Genomic DNA, 27,960 nt, shown 5'->3' on the forward strand with positions numbered 1-27,960 from the left:
ATCTGGGGTAGGGGAGATCTCCTGTGAGGACACAGTCTGACTGTTTGGTGAAACATGTTTTCCAGGGCTGCTGGAATCTCTGCCCCAGTGGGCAGCAGCACATCTGGGCTTGCTTTTCATTTGTCAGCAACCCAGTCTTATCCTTCCAGCTTCTTGTTTTCTCCTCTTCCTTTCATTTTCCCTGCTGGTCTTCAACGTGCTTTCTGGAGCTAATGTTGCAACAGGGCCTTTAAAATGACTGAAGAGCTACTGGAACCAAACTCACTGGGAAATTATTTTTAATGAGCAAAAGCATGGCACTGAGGCAGTGAATTCTGTCTTGAACATAACAAAGAAAGATCCTTACAGGGGAAATCCTGCAGTGCAAACTCTTCAGATGAATAGCTTGTTAGAGGATAAAGCAGTTAGGTGAATAAAAGCATGATTACGTACCTGGAGGTAGAATGTAATAAGAATCAGAACAAGTAAATGAATAATTTGTCTGCTTCTTATGTCTGTGGGCTATGCCTAAGTAGTCTTATCCAATACCTGCTTCTGAGAAAGCAGAGGTATTACAAGAGGCAGAATATTCAGAAGAAGATTTTGATCTGCATTTGACTGCCTGCTCATTTATCTCTGAGCTGTGATGCAAAGTGGCAAAGAAGCATTTCATGCTGTGCCTACACAGGGTGGTCAATTTGGGCAGGGCACATGACAGCTGCAGTCACACTGAGACTTCCTGATGGTAATGTGACCATGACATGACATCTCTGCATGACCTGGCATGATGACATTGTATTAGATGTATGCAGTACGGAGTGAAGTGCTTACACCCTTATTGTGATCATCTTATTCCCTTTGGTCAAATGGGGATAGTGCTCAGAAACGCTCACTGCTTTGCCAAGATCCCAGGGCTTCCTCCTGGCTCCAACTTCGAGGAGCTCCTGCCTCCCCTAAGCTGCCTGCTTTAATCACAATCCCCAGGCAGCATTTATTCAGCTTGGAGTAAGTGGTTAGCATTAACCTCACACAGACGTAAGTGCTGCTTGCACATTGCTTCCCATTTATTTATTCCTTTTTCTCATTACAGCCTAGCTGTATTTCCCCTGGGCTTTTGTGCTGGGTTTCTTTTTTTTTTATTATTATTTTTACTTTTGACTGCTAAGGTCTTTCCTTCCAAGCCAGCAGTCATGCAGAGAAACTCAGGCCTAAGAGCAGAAAGCCTCATAACTCATAACATACCAAATAACTCCTTGGTCTGTTTGGGGTATACCACCTGGATCATTACACATAATTTCAAATGGCTACTACCAAGGGAGAGGAGAATCCTGGAATCAGTTCCCATGCTTAGAAGTATGCTCTCCATTTGGCAGCACAGAGCTATCTTTCATCTAAAACCATCCAAAAAGTCAAGTGTCAACTGAGATTACCTCCCTTGTTGTTCCATCACCATCCCAGGTAATTTCTGTCACTAACCTACATCTCCCAAAATGCGGTGGTACCAGCACCCTTCTAAGTAACAGGTGTGCTAGACTATCAGCAAAACTTCTCTGCCGTGAGCGGCTCTGTTTCTGATCCATCTAAATACCATTTCATATTGAATACAGCTGGACTTTGCATTTACTGTGGAGTTTCGGTTTGGCTGCAGAATCTCATCTCTGTACCAAAGACAGAGTAGTAATTTTCCCCAGTGCTTGACACACACATAGCAGTCATCTTTTATGTTTTCCCCAACAGTAATTGCTGCCTTCTCTTTCTTCAGACAAACAGCATTAGGAGATCTGCTCTGAGCAAGCCTCTAAATGAAACATGCCATTCCTTTCACCTGTAGTTTTACATAAAGGCTCAGATGTTTTAGCTGTTGTGGATCTGTTCATCTACTCATCATAGTTATCCCCGATGCATGAGTTATCAGATAATGTGAATCTACTTCCTACCTTTTCTGCCTTATAATTAGAGATAACATAGCATTCACTTTGTTAAGATAATTTAATGCAAGTCTATGATGGTGGTGCTTTTCCTTTAAGATCTTTTGTTTGATAGTCTTAAATCACAAGTAAGTGTGTTAATGAATTGAGTCTAATAGCTCCCTGTAGAGGAACAGAAGAAATTTACCACAGGGAGTCAGTGTCAGAGTCCCTTCCAGCTGAACCCTTTCTGTTAGCTCTGAGAGTTAAGCTTCTATTCTGGAGTTCTTTTGTTTTGTAACAGATGATGCTTAGTGTGTTATGAACCTAATATGCAAATTGAACATCTAAAGTTTTGGAAATATGACAAAATTTTTTATGATGAAGATACTTACGTTTCGGTAAGCAAAGAACACTGGAGATGGCACCAATAATACTCTTTCCTTCACAGATTATCTTTTGGCTGACTGTTATTGCTATATCATCTGAATATGAAGAACAAGTCTCAAGTATTGGCAGTCCAGTACTTGAAGGGAGCATTTAAACAGGAGGGGGAACAGCTGTTCACAAGGGTGGATAGTAATAGGACAAGGCGGAATGGTTTTAAACTGACACAGGGGAGGTTTAGGTTAGATATTAGGAGGAAGTTTTTCACACAGAGGGTGACAAAGAACTGGAACAGTTCCCTGAGTAGGTTGTGGATGCCCCATCCCTGGAGGTATTCAAGGTCAGGCTTTGGTCAGCCTGGTCTAGTGGTTGAAACTCGATGATCATTGTGGTCCTTTTCAAGCCAGGCCATTTTATGATTCTGTGAACTTTACAGTCTGTGTTTGATATTCTCTTTTTGAAATATAAAATAGATATGTGCCAGAAGAGTTATATCATCATCTAAGTATGGAAATGTCAACAAGTGCAAACATGCACAATTCTTTACCTTACTGTTTTGGAAAGAAATAAGAAAAGTAATTATCTAATCACACACATTCATTTTAATTATTATCTCAATTTTAATTTGGAAAAAAAATTGCACTTTTACTGCAATTAATTTTGTTCCACTAAAAACAAAAAAACAACCTTGCTTTCCCTCTGCAGAAGGGGAACGTAGCCAGAAAATGAGAGATGCAAGTGTAGATCATTGTGGAGTTATCAAAAGAAAGTGCTGAGGTTTGATTGGGTAGTATTTTCTCTTCCATTTTCTCCTTCATCCCATTTTAGTCTATTGTTTAAGTAAAGTTAATGCATCCAGAGCTCCGCTTTCTTATCTATTAGTGTAAATCTAGAGTATGCAGCATAAAAAAAAAAGTCTTGTATTCAAGAGTAATTACCCCAAATATTGCTGCAACATGCTTGTTGTAAGCAGTAGTGGAAGTCTTTATAATAATGTAAACTGCAATTTCTTGCAGATTGATAACATTGTAACAGTTGAATAATTTGTCCCGTTTCATGTTACTCTTCCATCTGCCATGATACTTTATCACAGCAGCATCCAGGCACACAATATTTTTGCATTTTCAAGTAGGGTACTGATTTGAATACATTTATTCTCTCTACATAGAAACTAATCTGTGGAGACTCCCCTCGAGGCTATTATTTAGACTGAGCACCCAATAGCCAGGCCTGGTACCCATTGAAGATGGAGATGGAAGCAGCGCAGAGCAGCTGGGCTCCCTAAAAACAGCTGGATTGGGCTAGCATAGTTACATAACCTCAGCCTGGCATCCTCTAGCAGCAGGCACCTTCCAGAACCAAAGCTGCAACAAGAATTTATCCCACTGGCTTAAGCAGGTCATGAATTTCTTCCTGAAATGAGCAGTAGGCAGTTTGAAGTGACAGACATTGTCCTGGCGTGTTCTAGCAAGAACTGCTTCTGAGATGAGAGATTGCAGAGGTTGCAATACTTGGTGTTGCATGGGATTAATAGTGAGCAAGGAAAAATATTTTCAAGGACAAATACTGTTAATTCTTTCCTGGAAGCTGAGGAAAGGGGTTGTTGGGACAAGAAGAGCTTCTAAGCCCAGCAGTACTTCTCTCAGCTTCATTTTCTCTATGCTGGCTTTGAGAATTTTATGGGAAAGCATCCGAGCAGTATCTAGCAGGGAATTAGGTAGGGATGCTTATGGAGCAATAAATGAGCTTTTACCATTGAAACAGAAAGATAAGGAATTATGTATGTAATAAGAGTGGTGAAAAGGGATACCTGAAAATAGGCTTAGGAGCAAGGGGTTCAAATTTGATTTCTTGTTCTTGTTCTGGAGGATAAGTCACATCACCCATCTGCCTCATTTTTCTTATAATGGAAAACTTATTTATAGATCTCTCTTTAGGGGGAGGTCTGAAAATTAATGGATGCCGCTGGAGTGACTAGAAAATGAAAAATGTTGTATATTACCATAGCAAATAGTAAACCCTTCGACTCATGTGTGATATTACTACCACCAAATGTCTTCGGCTTCCTATCATTTCAGCTGAGCCTGCTTCTGATCCTGTTAAACATTGAGGGAAAGATCTTCAGCTAGTGTCAGTTGTCACAGATCCATTGACTTCAATTATTTCTCTTGCGTAACATATTTCATCCAAAGCACTTCAGGTATTCTAGAGATATTGGCCAATTAAGCACCATAATCTCTACAGGAGGTATGGAGTCATACCACAATCAGAAAAACTTAGAAAAGAAAGGTTAATCAACTTACCCAAGGTCAGGAAGAGAGTCTGGCAGAGATAAGAAAATGTGCTCCTAATTCTGAAGGTTGCCTTCGTTCCAGGTTTTGCTCCATGTACCTGAAGGAACTGTTCCAAGCTCCGCCTTCTTCAGAATTTTACTAGTATGAGACAGAGCAGGACTTGCTTCCTTTTCATGCCCTCACACACATTTAGCTTTTATCATTCTCATTTTATTCTTAGGAGGAGAATTGTGGAGGCTACAAGCTACACATATAAAAGCAGATTCCTCAGCTGGTAAAAATAAGACTTCCCAAAGGCAATGGGAATATGCTGACTTATACCTGAGAATCTGGTCCCTGGGGCTTATTTCTGGAAAAGTATGGCTATAAGATGCCTAGGGATTTTCAGCTTCCAGTCACTTCCTCACAGGCTTTCCGAAACCACAAGAAGCTAAACTACCTACTGGTGGCAATTGCTTTTCCAGTATATTACAAGCCAGTACTTCATCGCATGTGCAAAAGTTTTTCAGTAAGCTAGATTGTGCCCTCATACCTTAAGAAAGGCCAGAATGGCTGCATCAAATGGAGATACTTAGAATAGACCCAAGTAGAAATGCTTTCAATTATCCACAGTTTCTGAGATGGGATTTTTTCCCCAGTGTAGGGAGTCTTCGTGCAACTTCAGCATTTTATTCTGCAAATTTAGACTCTTCCAGGGAAGCTACTGAATGCTGTGATAGTGGAGTTAAATTTATAAATAGCCAACAGACGAGCATGAGGAGAGGCAATGAATAACCCACAGATGGAACAGTTAAAGATCAGTTGTGACATAATCACAGAGCAGCAATGCCAAGCTGAGGAAAAGCACTCTGCCTGTTCAGCACTTGAAGAGAATCCACAAGTGTATGTTTAATTATAGTTACAGTTTTAAGACCAAAATCAACTTGTGTTTCTTAAAAAAAAAGAAAAAAAACCAAGTCTTGCCCTGTGAAATCTGCAGTTTTCTTCTGACATGGTAGAAAACATGTTCTCTAGAAGAAAAAGGGACATGTGCATACTTCAAGCCTATAGCCAGTTTGGAAATTTCTGTCATGTGCTCTTCCATGCCATCTTAGCCTAAATTTTTTTCTACTGTCTTAGATGTGAAGTTGTGGATCTTAGCTGGGATGATGAGAGGAGGGAACTGCTGTTTTGCCAGGAACTCAACAAAACTGTCTGAACACTGACATGGATAATGTTGCCTGATTGTTAGAAGGTGACTATTTAGTAGTCAAGAAGATAATGATGTGCCATGGAACAAGCAAGATTCCTTTCCTCCAGAGAGCCGGCACAGAATGGATTTACATATTACCCCCAGTGAAATGTAAAAGTGGTTAAAGGGTCTTAAAAGTCTCAAAAAGTATAGAGCTAAGAGCTACAGCACACTGTAAAGTAGAGAAATACAGTGTTATTAGGGGTTTGGTTGTTTTTTTTAAATTGTTGTTCTGTTGACAACTGCAAGCAGTCTTTATTGTTGACTATTAACAGGACCCTAGGGACTTCCTGTTCGTTGGAAAAACGTAAAAGCAAGGTAAAGTAGTTACGTACAGGATAATACTTTTTGTTAGGGCCTGCACAGTTTAGACCTAGACTGCTTCTGCTTTGAATGCTGTTATTAATAGATCTTGCCTTGTCTACGTGGCAAAGCTTTTGAAAATACACACAATGTAGGCTATGAGGTGAAGATGTGGTAGGTGGGAGTGATTTTATCTCATCTGGTGGAGTGCATAGCAGAGCATAGGTCCTGGAGCGTTGGAGGGCTGCTTTCAGAGGAAATCCCTGGATCTTTCTGTTCAGGTAATATTTTCTGGTCATGGTAGAAATGCTATAGGAGCTGTGTGCCACCTGGCTGGTTCAGTAGCACTTCTGATACTTAGCTAATATACAACTATGATTCTCACTCTCATTTTTTTCCAGCTCTGAAGAAATATTAAAATGTATAAAATCCATCGTACTATCATCAGTTTTGATGATAGTATTAAACAGTGTATTAAACCATTCCCTTTGGTGTACAATTCATACCTCTTAGCCTGGAGGGGCATTTCTTATTAAAATGTCTCAGATCCACATATTGTGAAATAGTATCTACTGAAATTCCCCATTTTTATTTATGTATTTAAAAGATGTTGGTAAGGGATTTGAGGAAACAAATGAATTTACTGCTTGGTAATAATGTAACATCATAAAAGGTACAGTGCTTATTATGAGAGTTATTTTCTATGAGATTTTTAGGCATTTCATTTAAATTGGCTTTGAAATGAGCACTGTTCCAGATAAACTAAAAACTAGCAGAATGTCCCCAGGGATAGCATGTTGAGTCAGAGAGATAAGAGGACAGTAGAGTTGGAGGGCACTTTAGAATGCATTGGGCTGCATGATTTGCTTTTGCTTCTGATCAAAACAGTCAAGATTTACAGAAGTAGCAGTTTTGATTACTTCGATTTTTATGATTGCAAATTAGGTGCAAAAACTGGTTGCAGAAAGTGCTGATCAGTCTTCTGAAACTCAGGTTCTTGTAAGGGTTTGCTAGTTGGACACCCAAATATTGAGATGCCTAACTAATGCTATGGTGCAAGAAAACATTAGTCTGGCTGAAAAGCTTCATGTTAATCTGGAAAGGGGTTAAGTAATAGTCGTCAGCTCTGTTGTCAAACAGGGAGGAATTGCAACCCCAAAGGAAAGAAACAATCTAATAAATTGTCTGTGATGGAGGATTTGCCAAAAAACTTATAATCACAGTTTATACAAACTAGCTTATACCTTCTGCCAGTGTGAGGCAGAGGTAGCTGTATTGTGGAAAACCATCTTGTTTGTTCATGTTTGCATCCATAGCACATTTTTTCCTCAGATGAGCCATGTCCTTTTCAAAGATAGACAAGAGATGGAAAATTCCCCCACCAGATCCATACAGGGAGAACTTCTTCTTTGGGTGTGCAAATAGCTGCCTACTTGGGGAATCATTCATGGACTTGCAGAGAGATTGTTCCTCTGAACATATTTGCATCGCTGTAGCCCTGCAAGATCCTGTCCTTACTGGGCATATATGTGCAACACGGCAAATGGCTTAATACAATTTTTTCCCATTCTATTTCCTTCCTTTATAAATCACTGCTTTTTAATTTAAAAGCTTAACAAAATACATATTTCTGGCCTGTAAATGTTGTGCAGGCTCCTAGGATGTATGTGACAGCCTCCCCATTCTGTTATCTGTGCCCTCTTTTGCTTGCTGTTCTTCTTTGGTGCTGAAAATGTAATGAAAGTCACTGAGACCCCAGTGGACCTCAACTTGTTGATTAGAATTGGATAAACTAGACAAATTCTGGTGGGAATGCAAGGCATTTATGATGACTGCCTGGCATTTTTCTCTGCCCTTTTTTATGTACTTGTCACTGTATTTTCCCACATCAATCTCATAAAACATTCTTTTGCTCATGCTTGAAATATTGATATTATCCTACAGCAAAGATAAAAGCACATCACAGAGCAATATGGCTTGGTGATAGAATTATCTGCAATACACAGAAATCTCTGCTGATGTTTAGGGCTGGCATGGTATTAAACACATTACTTTTGCTGACAGGCGTTTTCATTTCCTTGCATCATGCAGGTAGGGGAATTTGAAGAAAATCTAGTTTTCAGTTCGAGATTTGTTCAATAAAAAATGTAAAACAGAAATGTCAGTGGATACAGTAGCATCTCATTAAATCAAAAAGAACTCACTGGAAGTTTAAGTAAGTTTCACAGAAGGCTGTGTGTTTCTATGTGTGTATGTATACATTTCTATGTATGCATTTACAAATACATCTATCTGTACATAACTATATCTATTTATATGAATATATGTGTAAGTATATGTTTGAATCTTACAACTCTACCATATTTAACAAATCTTCAATTTGTAATGAAGGGAGATTCTCACCAGGGAGGGAGGCCTCATGAGCAAAGCGTTATGGGACATTTTATTCTGTCTGTTCTTTTTTCCCCAGAGTCATGGTATGATGCTGGATGTGTTACTAAAATCAGGTCTTTTTCTCAAACCATCCATGAGTTATGTGTTTCTTGTGTTCTGGTCCATAATGGAAGATCCTACAGCTTGGGTGGAAACAATACTGTGCTCTGAAAAAAGCAATCAAGTCACACGAAATGTGCCTATAATGTGTGAGGTGCTGTGTAATCAGAATTTGCAGTCTGAAATTATGCATTCAAAACTAGTGGGCATTTTGACTTAATTCCTCTGTTTCTGAGTTCTGCATTTGTAAAATGAGCCTATCCCCTCTGAAAGGTGATGCCAAAGTAATTAGTTTTTACAAAACAGTCCAGTTCCTTTCTGAGTGGCACCACAGAAAAGCCCATTTGGAAATAAACTACTCTTCAGAGTGGGATTAATATGATGTGCAGGAAAAGGGGCTACAAATTGAGCAACAAAGATAAAGCAGAGTATTAAACAAACATACCTTCAACAGGCATTATTCTTCCTGTGCACTGTGTGAAAGAAAGGTCATGATAAAAAGAATAGTGTGCGATCACATAATTATAGGCTTTATCAAACCATACACCCATGAAAACCAGGGGCTGCTTTTGTGCTGAGTTTATACAGAAATGTATGCCTGGAGATCAACAATGTCATAGGTAATAATGGCTGCTCTTGGTGGCATGGGTTGGGTGCAGGAAAAGTGGTGTAATGGAAGGGCTCCCCCGATGTCCATTCTGTCCCCAATCCTGCTGTCCATAAATTGGATATAATTAATAGTTGATTTATATGTACTCTTTGGAATAGTTAGATGCTGTACATCATTTTGGAATGATGTTTTCATGTATTGTCAGGATCACACCTAGACTATAGAATAAAATTTTGTGTTCTGCTACTGTCTTGAATGAAAGTGACCGACCAGATCACACCTTCTGCAATACCGAAGGTGCTAGCTTTGGAGCAGGATATTCTGAGGTATCTTCTTGCTACCACTGCATGTTTTGGCATTTTACATGAATCTGATATATGAGCTCTGATTTTTCTTAGTTCTTATGGCTGCTTTCGGAATGGTGCTGCTGATGTTAAACTGCTTTGGTTTTTGTAATGTAGCCTTTCCTGCTGGATGTGACCTCAGCTTTTCTTTCAGGTTTCAGTCTTGACAATTAGGAAAAAAAAAAACCAAAAACCTCACACTTCTCTCTCATCAGAAGGCTTTTTTGATCTGGTTAATTCCTAGAAGGTGAGAAAATGCATATAATTTTAGAATTCCCTTTAGAGCTGTATCAAAAGGAGGGCTGTTCTCACCCTTTCTAGAGTTTACTGCCTTTTGAGATCTGTGAGAGAAACATTTATATTTCTCAAGAAGTCCCGAATCAATGGATAAACTTTTTATCCTGTCTAAAAGGAACAAGACAGGTTATCTCTTACCATATCCATGAATGTGCTAGTAGTGAATCTAATACATTAATATACTCTACGTATAAACACACCCTTCAACCAAAGGTTGATTCTGTGGAGTTATGTTGCCTTTTACATTACCTCTTGTTCTAAGTACCTTTAAGGTCAGTGCTATTGAGTATGTTTCTTCGTGTGGCAATTTACATTGCGTGCAGGGCTCCAGGGGCGGTGTTTGGGATCACACGGCTGTAGGCTGTGGAAAACGTCTGCATTCATCCATCATTTTCAAGGTAGTGGAAAGGCTCATTCTTTTCACCAGGCTTTAGCTGCAGGAGCCTGGATGTGTCTTCACCTCAGAGCTGCTGTCAGGCTGCCGTGCGGGGAATGTTCAGGATTGAGAGAATCCCTTATGCAGCTGCCTGGCAGAGCACCAGGCTTGCAAGAGGGCATGAGAGAAAGCATAACCCTGTTTAAAACTACTCAAGCTCATCAGCAGACTGTGGTATTGCAGAAGCGGAGAGGTAACGTGACTGTGGCTGTGTTGTTCAAATAAGATGCCAGCTGGCAATAGTGATGAAAAGGGAGAATTCCTGGAATTGAGAAATGCTGCAGGCCACAAGGTGAAGAGGTGGGGTTGTGTGTATGCTAATCTTGATCCTTGTCCCACTGTTGCCCATGGAAAGGGGAGACATAAGAAGGAAAAAAGGATGAAACAGGTGGTCACAGGGGAGACAGGGGAAATATGTTACCTTCCTGAGCGAGATGGGTTCCAAGGAAGCTAAGGCACCACAAGGGAGAACTAAAAACTTGCCTATCTAAGTTTTAACTAGACAGGGCCAGTAACTAGCAGCAAGGACCCAAAACAATTCAATTTTAGCTTTTCATTTCCTCACTCCAAAGGCAAATAATGCATATTTAACTGATCACAGCAGTTAAATGCTGCTCCAGTAACAAAGCATTTTGTTATATCTGCCTAACAAAAACCTGGGTGTGCCTCTGTAGAAAAGACATTTTGAAATATTCACTGATCAAGAATTCTGGCTAGTTCTTAAATGTGATATGGCTTCTTATTCCTAGTGCATAATTTAATTTTGAGGCCACTGGTGTCTGATACGTACCTTAAAATCTGAGCTCCTGCAAGTACGTGGTGTTAGTAAATTTGCTCATTTAATACTTCTGAATATAAATTTTTTAGCTATTACAGATGAAATACCTTCAGTACACAGATAGTTTCTGTTTCCCTTTCCCCTTTCTCAGATTTCAAAGGAAAGGCAAATAAAATAAATGTTATGTTATGTACATATATTTTTACACTGGAGGGGCCAGATTGGGACCAACTTCCAATCTGGGACCTTCAGTGCTGGTGGATTTAGTAGCCTGAGCTTCTTTCTGCCTTTCAGCCTGGAGTGGAGCAGCCCCCACTTCTGCCAGAGAATGGGCTCACTGTGGAAGATGGGAAATGAAAAATATGACCTTTATGAGGTTTCATTTTTCCAGTGTAGAAGTCTCCATTGAGCTGGCTGTGCCAGCAGATCTAGGGGTGACACGGACTGCAGCGGCGTAGTGTGCAGGGCTGCTTTGCAATGACCTGACATTCTCCTTCCATGATACCAGCCCTCGTAAATTCAGCATCTCTCTCAGCTGTTATGGGTTATGTTGCAGTGTACATGATAGCCTATGTTCTCAAAGATTATATAATGACTTGAAGAACAAGTTCTATCTGATTAAACACCTTTATGACTTGGGACTGCACATCTCACTTGACAGTGCTTTAACACAGCTCTGCTTCTGCATAGTGGCACCATTTTTGCAGCGTGTTTTGCTGAACAGGTCACAGGATATGATCTTTTCTCTGAGTCCTACAGTTAGCTACAGAACAAAATGGATGTTCCTCCTGACATCTTTCTTGTAAGATCAGAAATGGAATCTTTAGTACAGAACAATTTTTTTAAAATCTGGGAACACTAAGGAAGGAGGCAGATTGAGCAGAGAGGAATGACCTTTGGGATGATACAAGAGCCATGGCTATGCTGTAAGGAAAGGAGGTGATTCATAGAGGCTACTGAGCACAAACTCTGCATCTCTGATACTCTGGTTTTATAGAATAACCAGAACTCTGCCCTCATCTGCTAGTATACAGCTCTCATAGCAATTTACTACACCAACCGTCTTCCTCAGCATGTCTTAGCTAACAGAACTGTGTTGTATAAGCAGCAGTAGGGAGACTCGAGCTGTGCCCACTCACCCCTATTTACATGAAGTTCTCCCAGGTGCAGTCTCTGTGGCAGGGCTGGTGTTCTGCAGAGGCCTCGATGTGGCTGTCTCTGTGGAGGTGCTGCTCTCTGGAGCTGCAATTTTTGGGGATTAGTCACTGTCTTCAATCTCATGCTAAATTAAAAATAAAAAGAAAAAAGAAAAAAAGGAAAAGAAAAAAAAAGCAAGCAATGAATGTGTTTCAAGCTTTTTTTATTATTATTTTTTTTTTAATGGAGAGAGTCCTTCTGTTCTGTGAGAGAGGTCCATTCAGTCTGTACCCTGGTGCAATTTTCTCATCTTTTCATGTGCATCGTCGTGCCCTCCCACTCCCTTGGGCAGAACCATGTCCTGCCTGGTGGATGCTGCTGCAGCTGAATGCTGTAAGCTCTGCTGTGGGTCGCTGAGGTCAGCTGACTCTGGGAGCAGCCAAGGGCAGTGGGCAGTGAGAGAGAAAGCAATTTTAAAATTAAAACAAAACATAACAAAACAAAAAAAGAGCAATCCGTTTTAGTAAGAGAAAAACATTTGGAAAGCTTTTCACTTAACAAGGTTCTTCTGTGACATTTAGATGCATTTATACAAGTTAAAAAGGAATTTGGCACCTTCCCACCTCGCTCAGCAGGCTTAGAAGAGAAAAAGCAAATAAAAAGACAAGATCACTTGATATGTTGCTTTGTCTTGTTCACATGAAGTGTTGTGCCTGTTGATGTTGGCTGAGTACTATTACAGCCCACAAAGGGCTTGATGGAGGAGTCATATTCAGTCAGGTCCAGGGCTTTCTTTCTAGCGAGGAAAGATAATTATCGTGCTAATCTCTGATCACTTTTTACGAGGTGCGTTTAATCTGACAGAAGATAGGAACATCTTCTAATACAGACTTGAGAGCAGGGCCAGCAGGTATAACAGAGTAATCACTCTGAAGGATTTGTTCATTATTTTCCAGAAAGACAGAGGGGAAAAGTCTTTGTGTCATTGCCTCTTTCTGTCTTCAGGGCTCTCGAGTTCAACTTGTACAGCTTGACTGTGATGGCCCCACTTCTCCAAGCATCTTTAGATATCATCAGAAATGCTCACAATAAACATTTTAACTGGATTTGACAACCAAGTTGTCTCTCTCTCTCCTTCTGTTTGAAAGGGAAAATCTGAGGTGTATTTGATTGGGATTGGATGGTGTGCAGCATCTCCTGAGGCATCTGCTCCCATGGCTGTCAAACGGTGTGGGCATGCTTCTATGCTTGCGTGCATTTTTTTTTTACATTACAGATAATATCTTTAGATGTGCATACACCTTTCTATATTCATATGGATGAATGTACATGTATCTTTTCTGCAAAAACACACAGGTGCAAATCCCAGGAGAATGTATAGATAAGCACATCATTTGGGAAATGTTTATTTAGTGTACAGTACTTTGTGCACTCAGTGCATTCATACCTACAAATTTATGGCACCTCTAAAATTTCTGTGAGAGCTGTAACTTTGAGAATTGTCTCATGTATCTTTTTCTCAGTTGCAACATAAATTCATGGAGTTTCTTTTTCTTTTTTTTTAATACTTCTTCATAACGCAGATTGTCTGATTAATCCTGTTTACCACTTGGTCTCACAGTCATACCAGAGGGGTTGCCACTGGCTTGGGAGTAAGTGGCTCTGGATAGCGCTGAATAAACTGATTTTGCCACGGGGAAAAAGGCAAACAGAATTAGGTTGAGAAATACAGCAACTTTAGGAAATTTGGTCTTCCTTTTAAGAGAAGGTACTGAGATTTTCAAGCAACTTGGTCAGACAGAGAAATACAGTAGCTCACTACTACAGTAATCTCACTAAGATTTAATGTGTCCTTAATTTTAGTCAATTCTTCTCTAACATCTTTTTGTTATTGTCATTTATCATGTTCTTTTTGTTATTTGTCATTTATCATGTTTACCATTTCTGATATGCAGTATGTTTCTACATTGGAGGTGCTCACTGAATGTGGAGACAATTGGTGGAACACTGAGGTTTAGATACTGGGGAAGTGGTTTTTGCACATTAGCTGGATCACTCTGGGATGAATAATGGAAAAGTTGGCAGGATTCACTTGTTGGCTTTAGCTGCCCAAATTAACAGTTCTTTGCAGCAAATGGAAGAGTACAAACCTCACAAGCCTGTAGTTTTATGATACCTGCAGACTTATCACTGCATTGTTTATATGTGGTCCCCTTATACTACTAGATCAAGACCAGTGGTACGTCTTGATCACCTAGTCCACTGAATAGGCAATTTTTCTTGCACTATGACAAGGTATAGCAATGGAAAAGAAGAACGCCCTGATCTCTTGATTCATGCACACTATTCCCAGCAACAGAAATTTCACTAAACACTAAAGTCACACTGTTGGCTCTGAGGGGAGAAAGCTGTGAGTAAATCTTATTGATCCACATCCCAGTGTCCAGCTGCTGAAACAACTGTTAAAACAGGTGTGTCTAATTTTAGGTTTAGAAACAGCTGGGCAAAATGTTGTTTCAGTATCTTTTGCTTAAAAAGAAGGCAGGTGGCATTCTCTGAACATGCCACTGTTGAATTAGATCCATTAATATTGTCGAGTCAACTTAACTTAATTCTCCCTGCCTGCTAACAAGAGCACTTTGGAAGGACTGGAGAAGAATAACAGGGTACCTTGGATAATGCAAAAGGGAAAGAGATTGCAGTGCGTGTGTTCTAGCAACAGCAATTTAATCAATTTAGGTGCATCTGTGCTACCCATCACTTTGCTGGCTGTTTGAATTTCTTTTGCCTGGGTGACTTCAGCCATCTATGTGCTATCTGTACTTTTTAAATGAAGGCATACTTCACTGCAGTACAGATTACACATGCACTTGAATAGATATATGTGAGAGAAGCACATTAAAAAAGCCACCAGCAGTCCTGTTCTGAGTGATTTTGTATTTTGATGCAAAATCAAGCATACAAAGTTGAGGCATGCTGGGAGTAAACATTATGTTTTCTTCCTTTCTACGTTCCTTTCAGTCTTTAATTACAGGACTTACATGTTATTGTGGATTCCTGATTTGTTTGTGAGGCGGTAACAATCAGTAGTTGAAATACGTTATGTAGTTAGAAAATGCTGTAGTCTGTGTGTTTTGTTTGCTATAAAAATGACGTGTGTGTTGGATAATGAAGAGAAAGGAGGGGGCCTAATAATTAAATAACTTGAATTTTACCTTTGCTACTCATGTCACATTATACTCCTGTCACTAAAGCAGGGTTCAAGAGCGATATATTCCTCCCAAAATAAAGTGAGCGCACTGTAGAAGTGAGTCCTAAATAGCAGAAATGATGGATTGTTACCAGTGCATACTTTTATGTTGGTCTGTTTATTTACATTACAAGAGCAATGACTTTTTCAAAGTCAGCTAATTTATGTAGTGGACTGTGGATCCTCATAACCACTGCTAGGATGAAGTAGAGAGGGTAACATAGGCTATTTAAAAAATGAGACATTTTGTTCACATTTCTTAGCAGCATCTGACTGTGCTAAAGAGGGTATAAGTAGCATCTAGCTCCTCCAGATGTCAGCTATTTAGAGACACACGCACCAGAAGTTCCGTGGACAACTAATGACTGAGTCCTATGCAGGATGCTCTTCTTGGCAAATGGGAGTGAGTGGGTGAGCCTGTGTGTGTGCGTGTGTGGGATGGGAAGGGCAATTACAGAAATGGGACACTGAGAGAGAAAAGCGGAGATGGATGTAGGTAAAAATACTTGCTAAATACCAACTCTCCCACTTGGATGCTGTGGGATTTTTGCCCAGTGTAGTTTTGGTGCATTGTCTAGTCTGATTTTAATGCTTTAAACATTTTTTATCATGATGTATATAACCTAAGCTATGTTAAGTTCTGTATCAACATCTTGTATGTGTTATTTTCAGCCTGTAAATAGTGACCTAAGAAAACCCTATGATGGGTCTGATTTGTTGCAATACAGCATTCTGGGAAAAGACTTTCTGCTGCAGAAGCTTTTCAGGGACATTTTTCTTTAGATTAAAATTTTGTTAAGAAGTTCTCTAAAGCTCAGCAATGTTTCTGTGAAGGAGTCTCATAGAACCCACGTATTAGAGGCTGGACTGGGGATTTTCCTCAGATGCTACACATGCTGCATCCTGTCAGGAAAGGGATCCGAGTCTGCATTTCATGTATTCCCTCAATGCCTTCCCTTCAGACCTGTCAGGTCAATCTCTTCTTGCCTGGTGTATAGTTCATAGCTTTTAATGATCTCTAACAATGGGGAGTGAGTTTAGCTGGTAAGATTAAACTGGAAAGAGTGACTGTCAGCCAGAGTTAGGGGCTTTCTCTGAAAAGTAGGAAGTGCTCGAATCAGAGGATCCAGACTGTATGCCTGTATGCCACATGTCTGTCCTAACCAAGGGGCTCATAGGGGATAATTATGGCTATTTTTGCTTTTCATGATTTCCGTTAAAAAGTGTTAGTTTTTAATTAGTTTGACTAATAAGTTTGACTACCAAAATCTCAGTTTTCATAATGAAGTGGACTTGCCTTTTCACTTACCATATGTATAATGCACATTATTCGCTTGAATCAGATGTAAGATAAAGGAAAACTGGATTTTTGGAAGTTTCTTTGACAATGAAAACAAAACCCATTTTCAAAATCGACCAGTTTCTGTTCTGAAAATCAAGTATCAAATGTCACTGATCATTGGGTGAGGATCTCTGGCTCCTCCTACACTAAATAATGGCTCCTGCAATTCTTTCCCTTCCTATCAGATTTTTATGTAGTACTGAAAGACAGGATCCATTTTCATCTCATTACTACTGATCAGCAGGAAATAAATAGTGCTAATAATGTAATAATAGAGTATTACGCTGGTCATGAAAATGGTGATACTGTGAAAACAAATGTTATCTTGATTTCTGTCTAAGTCACGTGCAAGATTGTTCCTTACAGGCTTTTTAAAATCCTACTTAAATCCAAGTAGTGAGACTTCTAGCACTTTCTTTTGGCATATTTATCCCTGAAGAAAAGTGGAAGTGCACTGTCACACTAGCTTTGGAATTTACTTTTGCAAAATGCTTTCCTGCTACCTCAAAATGAATTTGATAATTTATTTCTCTTTCTCCGTGCAAATTCAGTTTAGTGGATGGCTCTGATACTAAAGCAATGTTTACATGTGAGGAAAGACTGGCAGTCTCCCTGTGTTTTAGCTCTAGCCAGGCTGGGTCTTGTTACGAGCACTAAATGAAACCTTCTGCTTGCAGTGGAGATTAATACTTGATCAAAGTGGCACAGAATTACTCACCTTTGAAGGTTTCCTTCTGCTGCTGCTATTTCTGTTGTCGTTTAACTAAAACGTGCTTCATTACCATATATATATAGTACTGCTCTAAGATATTGAATTAACCGTCTTTCATGCCATATTGTTTAGCAGTGGTATTCATTTTACAAAAGGTTTATTTCAGTATCACCCATAGTGAGAAGTTGGCACATTATAACTTAAGTGATCACACCACTCAAGGCCATAGTGCACTCGGGCAGAAGTATAGAATCACAGAATGGTTTGGGTTGGAAGGGTTTTTTGTGATCATCTAGTTCCAACCCCCCTGCTATAGACAAGACACCTCACTCTAGACAAGGCTGCTCAAAGCCCCATTCAGCCTGGCCTTAGATATTTCCAGGGAGGGGCACCCACAAGTACAGCATTGTTTTAGTGTGGTCTCTTAAGGAAGTAGCACTTACAACCTTGTGTGGCCATTGCCACTTTGATTGTCAGGCCAACAACTACTGACAGGAGGGCAGAAGCCGCAGAGGTGAATTCCTACAGCACCTTCCTCATCTCTGCTTAGGCTCAGAGCTGCTCTTCCAGATGGTGGGCTCAGGGCTCTGAACATGCACAGCACAGGCTACCTCTTTTCTGCTAGAACATGGTATGAAGGGAAAAGGGAAGGTGTTGCAGGGAAATAAGAAAATAGTACACAAATATGAACATGTCAAAGGAGAGAGAGAAAATGAGAGAAGAGCTGAGTGTGATATGGTAAGGTTATTACAGTGATAAAGGGGAAACATGAAACTGAGTTTCCCACTCATTTATTTCTGTAGTTCCACTGTTTGCGGAACAACTTCTTTCTAAGTAGACAGGAATATCAGATGTCCTCCTTTAATCTGCCTACTGCCAAGTTTCTGAGGATGACATCCAGTGTAGGAGCTGGTAGTAGGCAAGCAGCAACTGAGTGTCAGTACAAGAAAAGGTGTTATACCAAGCACCTGTATATCTGTGTGTTCTGTTGATCACATACTGTTGTCTGTCTCTTTTATGGGTTTGTGGTGGCTTGGGCTGTCACAGAATAGCTATGTTCTGATTTCTGTGCAGGAGGAGATGAGAATGCAGGGATGAAGATGGCGACAATGTGACTCAGAGTTAGTCATCCTGAAGACCACTCAGTTTTCTTTTATCCCCAGGATAGCCACCATCCTTCTGCCAGTACCCAGGAGGAGTCAGTGACAGCTATCCTGAATGCTGTTTTGGTGACTTAGAGTAAGGAAGCAAAGCGGAAGGGGATGAAATGTGGCATCTAGATTAAACTATGCATACCTAACCTTAAGGGATGACTTCAACGATGCATTGGTCCAGAGTGTAGGTGGCCTTTGTATGACCAACCAGAAGTTCAGAAGGAGTGGAAAAAAAGTGTGATTCTTTAAGTGAGTTCCCTCTGGGCAGCTCATAGGTATTTCCTTATTTTTCCCCTTTTCTGTTTTCTTCTGTAGTTATCCTCATTGATAGTGTGAAAAAGAGATAAGAGACTCCAGAGGAGAGAGACGAACAGAAATACATGTGCATGCACATGCGTTTGTGTGCATCTGACTAGTTGAAATGTAATCCCTGCATCCCTATAATTAGTTTTTCCCTTGACACTTTACAGTGGGTAGCTGGAGTTTTTGTCTGTCCTGTACAATAAACAACACATCCGTGTTGGGAGCAGTTTATGCCTTATCTCTTGTACACAGCCTATCAGCAAGGGAGTGTGCTGCTCTTCCCCTTCTTTATTTCCTCTTCATGATTTTCACAGTTGTTTGGTGGCTATAGCCTATGTATTCCTGGTGCTCTGGTGTTAGCCTCTAAGCTTAGATTGGGCTGTTCTGCTGTTGGATGCCTCCCCCTACTCTCCTCAGCTCTTTACATTTCTCAGAGACAAGGAGCTGGGTAGAGGAAAGTGTTGTGTTTGAGAGAACAGCCTTTGTGCATCCGTGTGACTCGCACACCGGTGTTTGAATAACAGTCAGGGTAGTTTATCTGACAAGGCAAGGGAACTGCTGGTGTCTCATGAGACCTGCAATGCTGGATGAGCTTGTGGAGGTGGAGTGGAGCCTGAAGCCCTGGGGAATGGAAGGAAGGGGGAAGTGCTTTGCAAGTGAGGTGTTTTTACAGTAGTTCATGTTCCTTACATCTGTTCACACTGTTGTGCTTTTGTTTCGCTTCTCTGCTAAAGACTAAGTGTCCTACTAAATCCTCTGATCAGGTACCACCAATGGACCTGTGCTGTATTTTGCCCTGACCTGTTTGATTTGTGTGGCTGTGCTGGGTGCCTTGAAGCCAGAGCTTGGCCTTGGTGGCATGAAATACACCAGCGTGGAATAGGAACTTTATACTGTACTACCACCCATCCCATCCCAGCATGCCACAGTGACCTATGCTGCATTTTCTGAGATGCAAAACCTATTAAAAATCTCAGTGCAAAAGCTGATCAGGCTTACCTATGAAGCACTGGCACAGGCTACCCAGAGGAGTTGTGGATGTCCCATCCCTAGAGGGGGCTCTGGGCAGCCCACAGCAGGGAGGGCTGGAACTAAATGATTTGTAAGGTCTCTTCCCACCCAAGCCATTCTATGAGTCAACATTTTAAATGTTACAGACTATAAAACTAGAAGCAGCTAGCAGGATGTGAATATGGGCCTCCAAGCAGGAAAGAAATTCCACAAATAATGCAGACAGGAGTACCTTTAGTGAGATGCAGGAGGTCACTGTTCTTGTTTAGTGAGATGCAGGAGTATGCAGTGCTCAGGAAGAGCAGGAAGTCCTGCTCTTCAAGATAAATGTATATATTTAAGAAAAGTCTCTAGGAAACCAGTAATAATGATCACAGTCTAAGGACCATGGATCTCTAAGGAGGACTAAACCAAATTTCTTTATCTAGGGAGAAGATGCAGCAGAAGGCAGAAGCTCTCAAGTATAGAAAGGATATCTGTAAAGAGGAAGGAAATAGTCTTTCTTTTATGAGAGGGCAATAAAAGACTAATGTTGCAGTTGAAAATATGTGTGTGTGTGTGTGTAAGGGCATTACAGATTGCTAGGATGGAAATGTTTAGAAGGCTGATAAATTGGGACACTTTTAAACTTTAAAAAAATCTCCACTAAATTCATTCATTAACAGCATGCTTTATGCTAATGGTCAATTATCATTTATTATCATAAATTATTAATTAATATACAGAACTGTTAGTCTTTAACACTTATGCTCAAATTAACTGTGACTGCACAGTACCACAGAGCCAGTTGCCTGTAGTTAGCATGGGCAGCTACTGTCCTTGATGGCCTTAGCTGCAGAAGGATGAGAGAAGCTGGAGGTGATACTTGGCTTGTCTTCTTCCTTATCCAATTCCCCTTTTCATGCCTGATGTTTAATCCTAAATTTAGGTTTAATCCTAAATTCATCCTCTCAAAAGTGGGATCCTCAACCACTTTCTCCTTTTTCCACTCCCTCCCATCTCATCTCACCATTCTTTTTCTGCATTCAGCAGGGTGTCCCACCTATGTACTACTGATCTTGTCCTTTATGTTGCAACCTCATGCTACTTGGATGCTTCCTATGAGCATGGTGGTTTGCCCATTTGATATTCATACTGCTCACAAATTTAGTGAAATGTCATACCATAGAACTATTGTGATATATTATTAATCGTGCCTCATCCCTGGAGGTGCTCAAGGCCAGGTTGGATGGAGCCCAGGGCAGCCTGATCTAGCTGGGGGCAGTCCTGTCCATGGCGAGGGGTTGGAGCTTGACAGTCCTCCAACCCAAGCCATTTTATGATTCTGTGATTACATCCCATTGTTTTAATATTTCCACACATTTATATCTGGAGATGAAGAAAGTGGATTTTAGTTTGCTTAAGATTTTTAATTTATAGATGTCAGAATTCAATTCTTCAACTACAGAAGATTTCTGAAAAGAAAAAAGAAACAACCACAATAATTCACTGACAAAGAAAGTTGAGCCCTGGCGTACATAGAGCTTCCAGAAGCAATGATTCTTCCTCATTTCAAGTTAGACAGCATCACCAAGAATGGGAAGGTTATTCTGCCTTGTAGTAGAGGGATGGACTACGCAGACTAAGAGCTTCCTGCCTATCTTATCTGTTATCAGCCTAGGTGCTTGGAGGGAAATTTATTTTCCTACCATTGTTGAGAGCAGCTAGAACACATACTGTGCCATGCTTGGGCTGTGGCATACCTCTGGCGTGGTCATGTAACATGGGCATTATTGGTGGCAATGGCTGCTTCCTCTGGACTAGGAAGAGCCCATCTTACAGGCTGAGTGAGTGCTACAGCCAGCAAGTTGGTTTGACGTGGACCGTGCAGCATGGGCTCTATCAGAGTTAAAAGCAGAAGAATCATTCCTCACAGTGTCTCCTTTTGTCCTTCCATTTTTTTAGCTTTGGCTGCTGTGACCTTCTTTTTCTCTTCATCTTCTGCACACTGACAAGGTATACATCTTAGGAAATTACACCTATCAGCAGCTCCCACACGAGCAGGCTCGGCCGCGGGAGACGCTTCACTTTTTGTCTGGCTGGCAGTGAGACACTTGTATCACTGAAAGATTTTCCCTCTACATCTTTCTTTTGTCTTTTCTTTAATTTTTTTTTTTTTTTCCCCTAGCAGTTGGGAGACTACAGCAGACACCAGTCACCTGGCAGTTATTGCTGTGAGATGAACAGATGATTACAGGCAAAAGCCAGGGAAGATGATAGGTGGAAGAGAGGAGAGAAGCAGAGGGGAGCCTGTGCAGTGTCTATTAGAGAGCTCACTTTTCATTAGCACATAAGCTAGTTTAAAGGAGCAAAAAGCAACAGTTTTTCCAGCTTTTACTTTCTGTGGCAGACAAATTTCTTTGAGGATAAAAGAAAAATAAAAGTCTCCCTTCTGCTCTCATGGGTAAAAATTAAAAGAGTTCTCTATTTATCACAGCAGAAATTTTAGCTCCATCTATTTCTTCTCTCTTTCTAATTCAGCCTTTGAGGTACCATTTAGGTTTCAGAATTCAGAGCTCTTCAGAAATAATTTCCTAGTGCTTTTCTTCCACACTAAAAATTCATAAATGTTAATTTTGCAATGTTAATATTTAGTGCTGCCATGGAAGGTGCTGGACCAGCAGCCCTTGGACACCTAGATCTAGACCTAAAGAATAGTGGAGCCAAGACAGCAGTAGGTTACATGTCCTCCCTTGAGCTCTGCTTATGTATCTGACCTCTTGCTGCTTGGAGGATCAATAGCAGGGTTATCCCAGGCAAGGCTCACACCTAGGCTAATAACAGGCAGTTCGCCTTACTTGCCAACACTAATTCCAGGTGTAGGGAGAGTAAGGTACATCTATACTTTCGTTTCCACAGACACAGTAACTACTTGCATCCATAATATCTGTTGCTAGGAGTTATGCTAGAGATGAATTTGGTTCAGTATAAAACCTGGCTAACTGCAGAGTTGTCTGTGAGAGGGCTGTTATGAATGATGGATGTGTAGTTCTCAGCACATGCTACAGGTCACTGCTATTTTATTATGGTATCTACAGTGAAACATAGGTAGCAGTGGTACTTAGGTGTGACCTCTGTGACAGAAGCTTCAGGAAATGAAATCCATCAGGCTACTTTTTTACAGTGGTAGTTGAATTGCTATCAAAGGTGGAGCAGTGGGCAACCCTGATTTCTTCAAACTCGTACATTCTTTGAAGTTCTTTAGCCTTTCTGAGCTTGTAAAACCATTGATAGAAAGGCACATTGCTTTAACTGGTACAAGAAATAAAAGTACCTTCTGTTTCTCTGCATGAGGAGATTTGAGAGCTGCCACTGAGCTTAGTCTGTACTAAAAGTGAAAGGGGTAGATGCTCTTCAGAAAGCTCTACAGCCATGTCAAAGTGGTTTCCTCATGTGAGATGAGTGTGTTCAGCACACTACTGCCAGAGCATAGCGTGTTTAGCCCACTGCAATAGAACAACCCACGTGCAGATTTTAAAGCCTTTGTGAGACAAAGGGGGACATGCTGGATACTTGAAAGAAGAGCTCCTTACGATTGCTGAAGTAAACCAAATCTGGATATCCTTCATATCACACAAAGCATGTTCGTAGTTACTGATCTTGCTGAAGGTCTGGAGTATAAGAAGAATTTTATCCTAATCTATAGCAACATTAGGAAAGGGGAGGCTTGCTGGGACCATGTGCAGATGTCCGTGGGGCATACTTGGAGAAGACAGAAAGGAGATGTACAAGCTTGGGGCTAAAACCAGTTGCTATAAGCACTCCTGTGTAAAGTCACTATTGCAATACCTAAACCTTTCTACTCTTTTAGGTTTACAGACAAGCATATTGGAACCAAAAAAGAACTGCCTGCTTATAAAGTTAGCCCAACATATTTTGGCTCTTGCCTCTCCAGCAAGTCTGTAAGCTGTCCAGGGAAGGGACTTTCTGCTTCTACAGTTTACATAGTGCTGAATACACTGAATTGTCCTTTGTACATCAATCTATTAAACTGGGCCAATTCTAACCTGTTATTGTCAGTTTGCATTAGCAAATTCCAACATTACCTCTTTCCAAATTACAATTGATTAATGCTTATGAAAATGAGATGTTCTTCCCACATTTGTTCTTACTTGTTTCCACCAACACAGGGCAGTTGATGCAAAATGTCAGAAAAGGTCTGAACTTTTCAAGGTTTCTGGCCCTTAGACTGGACTCTTGGCAGAAGTGAATTTGTGTCCCTCAGATTGTCAGAGCCTCCCAGTGGTTACTATTGCTTTGGGCTAACTTCCTGCTAGCCCAAGCTCACGGGTTGCAATTAGTTAGCATTTCTCTTCTCCCAAACGAATGTCAAGCATCTGATTGCCCTTCGCTGGTGTCAGTCTACTGGCTCTGTTGAATTTACTCACCCTGACATAAATGAGAGAAGAACTAGGCTCCAAAGCTGCTGTATTAGTTGCTCATGGCAAACCATGGTCCCTGGGGGCTGAGCTGGAAAGGGAATTAGACCTGTCCTGTGTCACTAGTAACAGAGGCTTATGTCTCAGCTTTTGTAGGTAACTTGACTTAACTGCATGCCGAAGGAAAACACGGAAGCCCTGAAAGCAGATTGCTCTTTTTTTTTTTTTCCTTTGTTCAGAAATACAGCATAACAGTGTGAGCTGGGAAGACTACTGCTAATTGGTTATGTGCAGAAAAAGCACAACACAGTAGTGCTGTGCCCATGGTCTTCAGCCCTGTCCTGGAGCACCTCCCCTGGCTGAGCAGGTGCTGGCAGTTCCTTGGTGTTGCCAGGTCTCCCCTGCCAGAGGCAGCTCTTGTCGGCAGAGGCACTGGGTCTGCTCCAGCACAGCTCGTCCTGCCTGCAGTGCCAAGAAGTACTTGGTCTGTGGTCACTGCTGTCCTCAGCAGTATTTAAAGTAGTTTTGTAAAGACAATGGTGCCTGCGTTCCAGTCCTAAGCTTTCTACACAAGCAATCCCCTCCGGTTTATTTTATTTAAGCTTCTATTTTAGAATTGTAAGCAGAACCTGTTCTCACCCTCCATCTTGTTCTTGGAAAAAGTACATTAAAAAAAAAAAAAGTGACTATTTTGAACCTTGAAAAAAACCAGTCTGAGTCACAGAAAAGCTTTGGGTCACAGCCTGTTCCTGCTGACCTTACTTTCTTAACCTCATGATGTAGCCTTGCACCAGCTGATGTTGTCCCTCATTAGCCTCTATGGGGTGGAGCTAGCACTGCCATCTCCCTGGCAGGCACCTCGTATTGCCAAAAACTAATGGAGATTCCCTTTTGGATCTGATTTTAGAGTAGAGCTGGCTGCTTTTTCAGTTCTCAGTGCAGCAAAATAAATAACAAAGATTTAATATGAAATATAATATATAGAATCAGACTTGCTGACACGAATAAAGTAGAGTACAAAGTTTTCCAGAGCTTGAAGCCAACTGGGTCTCCTTCTGGGATTCTAAAACCTAGAAACATTTGGTTTATTGTTTCTCATCTCTCAGAAATATGTTGTCCCTCTGCTCTTGTAGTAAAAGAAAAAACTGTATAAGAAATAAAACTACTTATCTCATGTCTGTGGGGAGCAACTTAGGATGGGAACCAGCATCCTTGAAAGCACCCATCTCAATTCTGAAGGTACCATTACACTTAAAAAGAGGCTATGCTTACCCAGATGAATGTAACTAGCGGGGAAGTAACTATGACTCTTTTGAAGTAAATCTATTGGGAATAATGTTGCTGAAATTTCACTTCTGGCTCTAAACTTCCCCTCACCTCCCAAGGGGTGAACCTGAGTTGAAATCTCCCCTCTTCGCATAGTGGTGCTGCTAAATGAATGCGTCACCTGTGAATTACAGGGCAGTAAATATATCCAGAGGCACCTCATAAAGCAAGGCAGAGTGAAGTTCCGGTGCTTTATGGTGTCACCAGAACTCCGTGATGTATTTATAACCAGCTTCACAGTTTTTCCTTTTTATTTTTTTATTTTTATGTTGTACAGATTGGCTCTCTTGGCCTTTCTCCTTTTTGTCTAGGGCAATTTACCCAGTGGCTTGTAGGAAAGGAAGATCAGTAGGCAGAACTCACACAGGATGGCTCCCCAGCAAAGAGACAGCACAAGCAGCTCTGCTTTTCCTGTTCAGGGACCAGCAGGCACTTTATGGCTTAGGCCAGGCAGTCTGAAATGATGTTCATTTTTCGTACGTCCCCTGCAGGTAAACTGATGTCTTGGTATTAAAGTTGGTGGCATAGTGGGTGACACTGGTACTATGGTATCTGGGAAAAGGTGAGCGAAGCGAGCAGAGGAAAGGAGCAGTGATTTGGGCTGGAGGTTTGTGATGTATTGTGCATTGAGGGCTTTGCCCTCTCACAGCAGGCCAGGAGGTGGCAAACCTGACGAGGACCTCAAGCAAGTATAGAAGAGGATGTGATCTGCTGGACACTTAAATGGCACCTGAGAGCCCTAGGGATGCTGCTGTCACTTAGCTGACAGAGAATGACCTTCTCCTATGTTTTTCTCTTCTAGCAAAAAGTGAAGGTCAGCAGCCTTTCAGGGCACGTTCTGACTTGGGAGAGGAGGTGAGAGATAAAGTGCAACAGTACAGTTAGAAGCAGGGGGAGGCTTCCTCTCCAAGCAATGATGCTTTGGGATATCCTGCCACATGCAAGGCAACGACTCCAGGGTCCTCAGCAAAGCTCAAGGACAGAAACACTTGCGTCCAGATGAAGCTGCCCCATTCCCTGCGCTGTGCTGCTGCAGGGCTCTGTAGGTCTTCCACCCTGACCAGTGGGACATGCATCCCAGTGAGATGTGCTGTTCAGAATGGAGGATCCTGGGGCCTGTTATGTTCAGTTCCCATGTCTATCAGGAACTCACTGGCTTAACGCCTCTGAGCCTCTGCTTTCTTATCTGCGGAACAATAAAGTAATACCTAAAGCTGTTGGATGACCTCATTAATAAAAGATTTTAAAGCACTCTCAGATTCTTGGTGGCAGATGTTGGATAAATTTGAAAGTCATATTCTTGCTTTCTGGCTTTAGTACCTGCAGTCATTGATTAAGCCCAGCAAAACACTGAAATATTTCTGACTGATCAAGCCACTGATTTAGATCACTTAAACTAAAAGTCTCTAGAAAATAAGCTGTGAGTGTATCAAGGTCAGTGGGAAATTCCAGATGCAGAACTCGGGCTGGCAGCATAACATGCTGCATCAACAGGACATGAGAGAATGGCCTTAAGTCACACTAGGAGAGATTGAGGCTGTACATTAGGAAATTTTTCATTTCCTAATTTCAGAAAGAGTGGGGAATACATTGGAACAGGCTGCCTAGAGAGGTGGTGGAGTCACAGTCCCTGGAGGTGTTCAAGAACTGTACACGGAGGGATGTGGTTTAACAGACATGTTGGGGATGGGTTGGTGGTTGGACTAGATAGGTGATCTTAGAGATCTTTTCCAACCTTTATGATTCTACGAATAGCAATCAATGGCACGAACCTGGAATTTGTTTTACAGAAGTACTCATCCTATGAGTCAGGCAGGTTTCTGAAGCATGTGTGCACACCCCCAGACGTGGATCTAGAGGGGGAGGCAGGGAACCTGGCAGCCAGGAGCTGTTCCTTCGTCTGGGGTGGTGATCGATAGTGGGGGCAGAGCAGGATGGGCTGCTGCCTTTCCCAGCGCTTCGCACCTGCTCCGGAAGTCCCTCTGCTGCTGGTGCCCGGCTTTCCCACCGGGGCTGGAGATTTTGCCATTCACATTGATAGGCACTTCATTACGCAGAGGTGCCTCTCCGTGTATTTATTTATTTATGGGCTGCAAATTCTGGCTGCAGCTCTCGCTCTCAAATGCATGGCTGCGGACTCAAGGTGTTGTTGAAGGAGCATTTAAAAGTGAAAAGCGTGACACGAGGGAAGCGCTAAGTTCCGGTGGTCGCAACGGGACCTTGGCACTAACCGGGCGGGGTAGGGGCC

At 41.4% G+C, this 27,960-nt stretch overlaps 1 protein-coding gene and 1 long non-coding RNA gene across 9 annotated transcripts in view; both read left to right on the forward strand.

Moving 5' to 3' along the window:
* Positions 1-20,523, forward strand: part of LOC109367838 — a 35,137-nt gene extending 14,614 nt beyond the window's left edge. The window contains exon 3 of the long non-coding RNA XR_002115335.2: positions 20,397-20,523. This is a non-coding gene — a long non-coding RNA (uncharacterized LOC109367838). The remainder of the gene's footprint in view (positions 1-20,396) is intronic.
* NRXN3 (neurexin 3) overlaps positions 1-27,960 on the forward strand; it is an 896,531-nt gene that overhangs the window by 523,038 nt on the left and 345,533 nt on the right. The gene's annotated exons all lie outside the window — the stretch shown is intronic.

Source organism: Meleagris gallopavo, chromosome 5 (genome assembly GCF_000146605.3).
Source record: "Meleagris gallopavo isolate NT-WF06-2002-E0010 breed Aviagen turkey brand Nicholas breeding stock chromosome 5, Turkey_5.1, whole genome shotgun sequence".
NCBI classification, from domain to species: domain Eukaryota; kingdom Metazoa; phylum Chordata; class Aves; order Galliformes; family Phasianidae; genus Meleagris; species Meleagris gallopavo.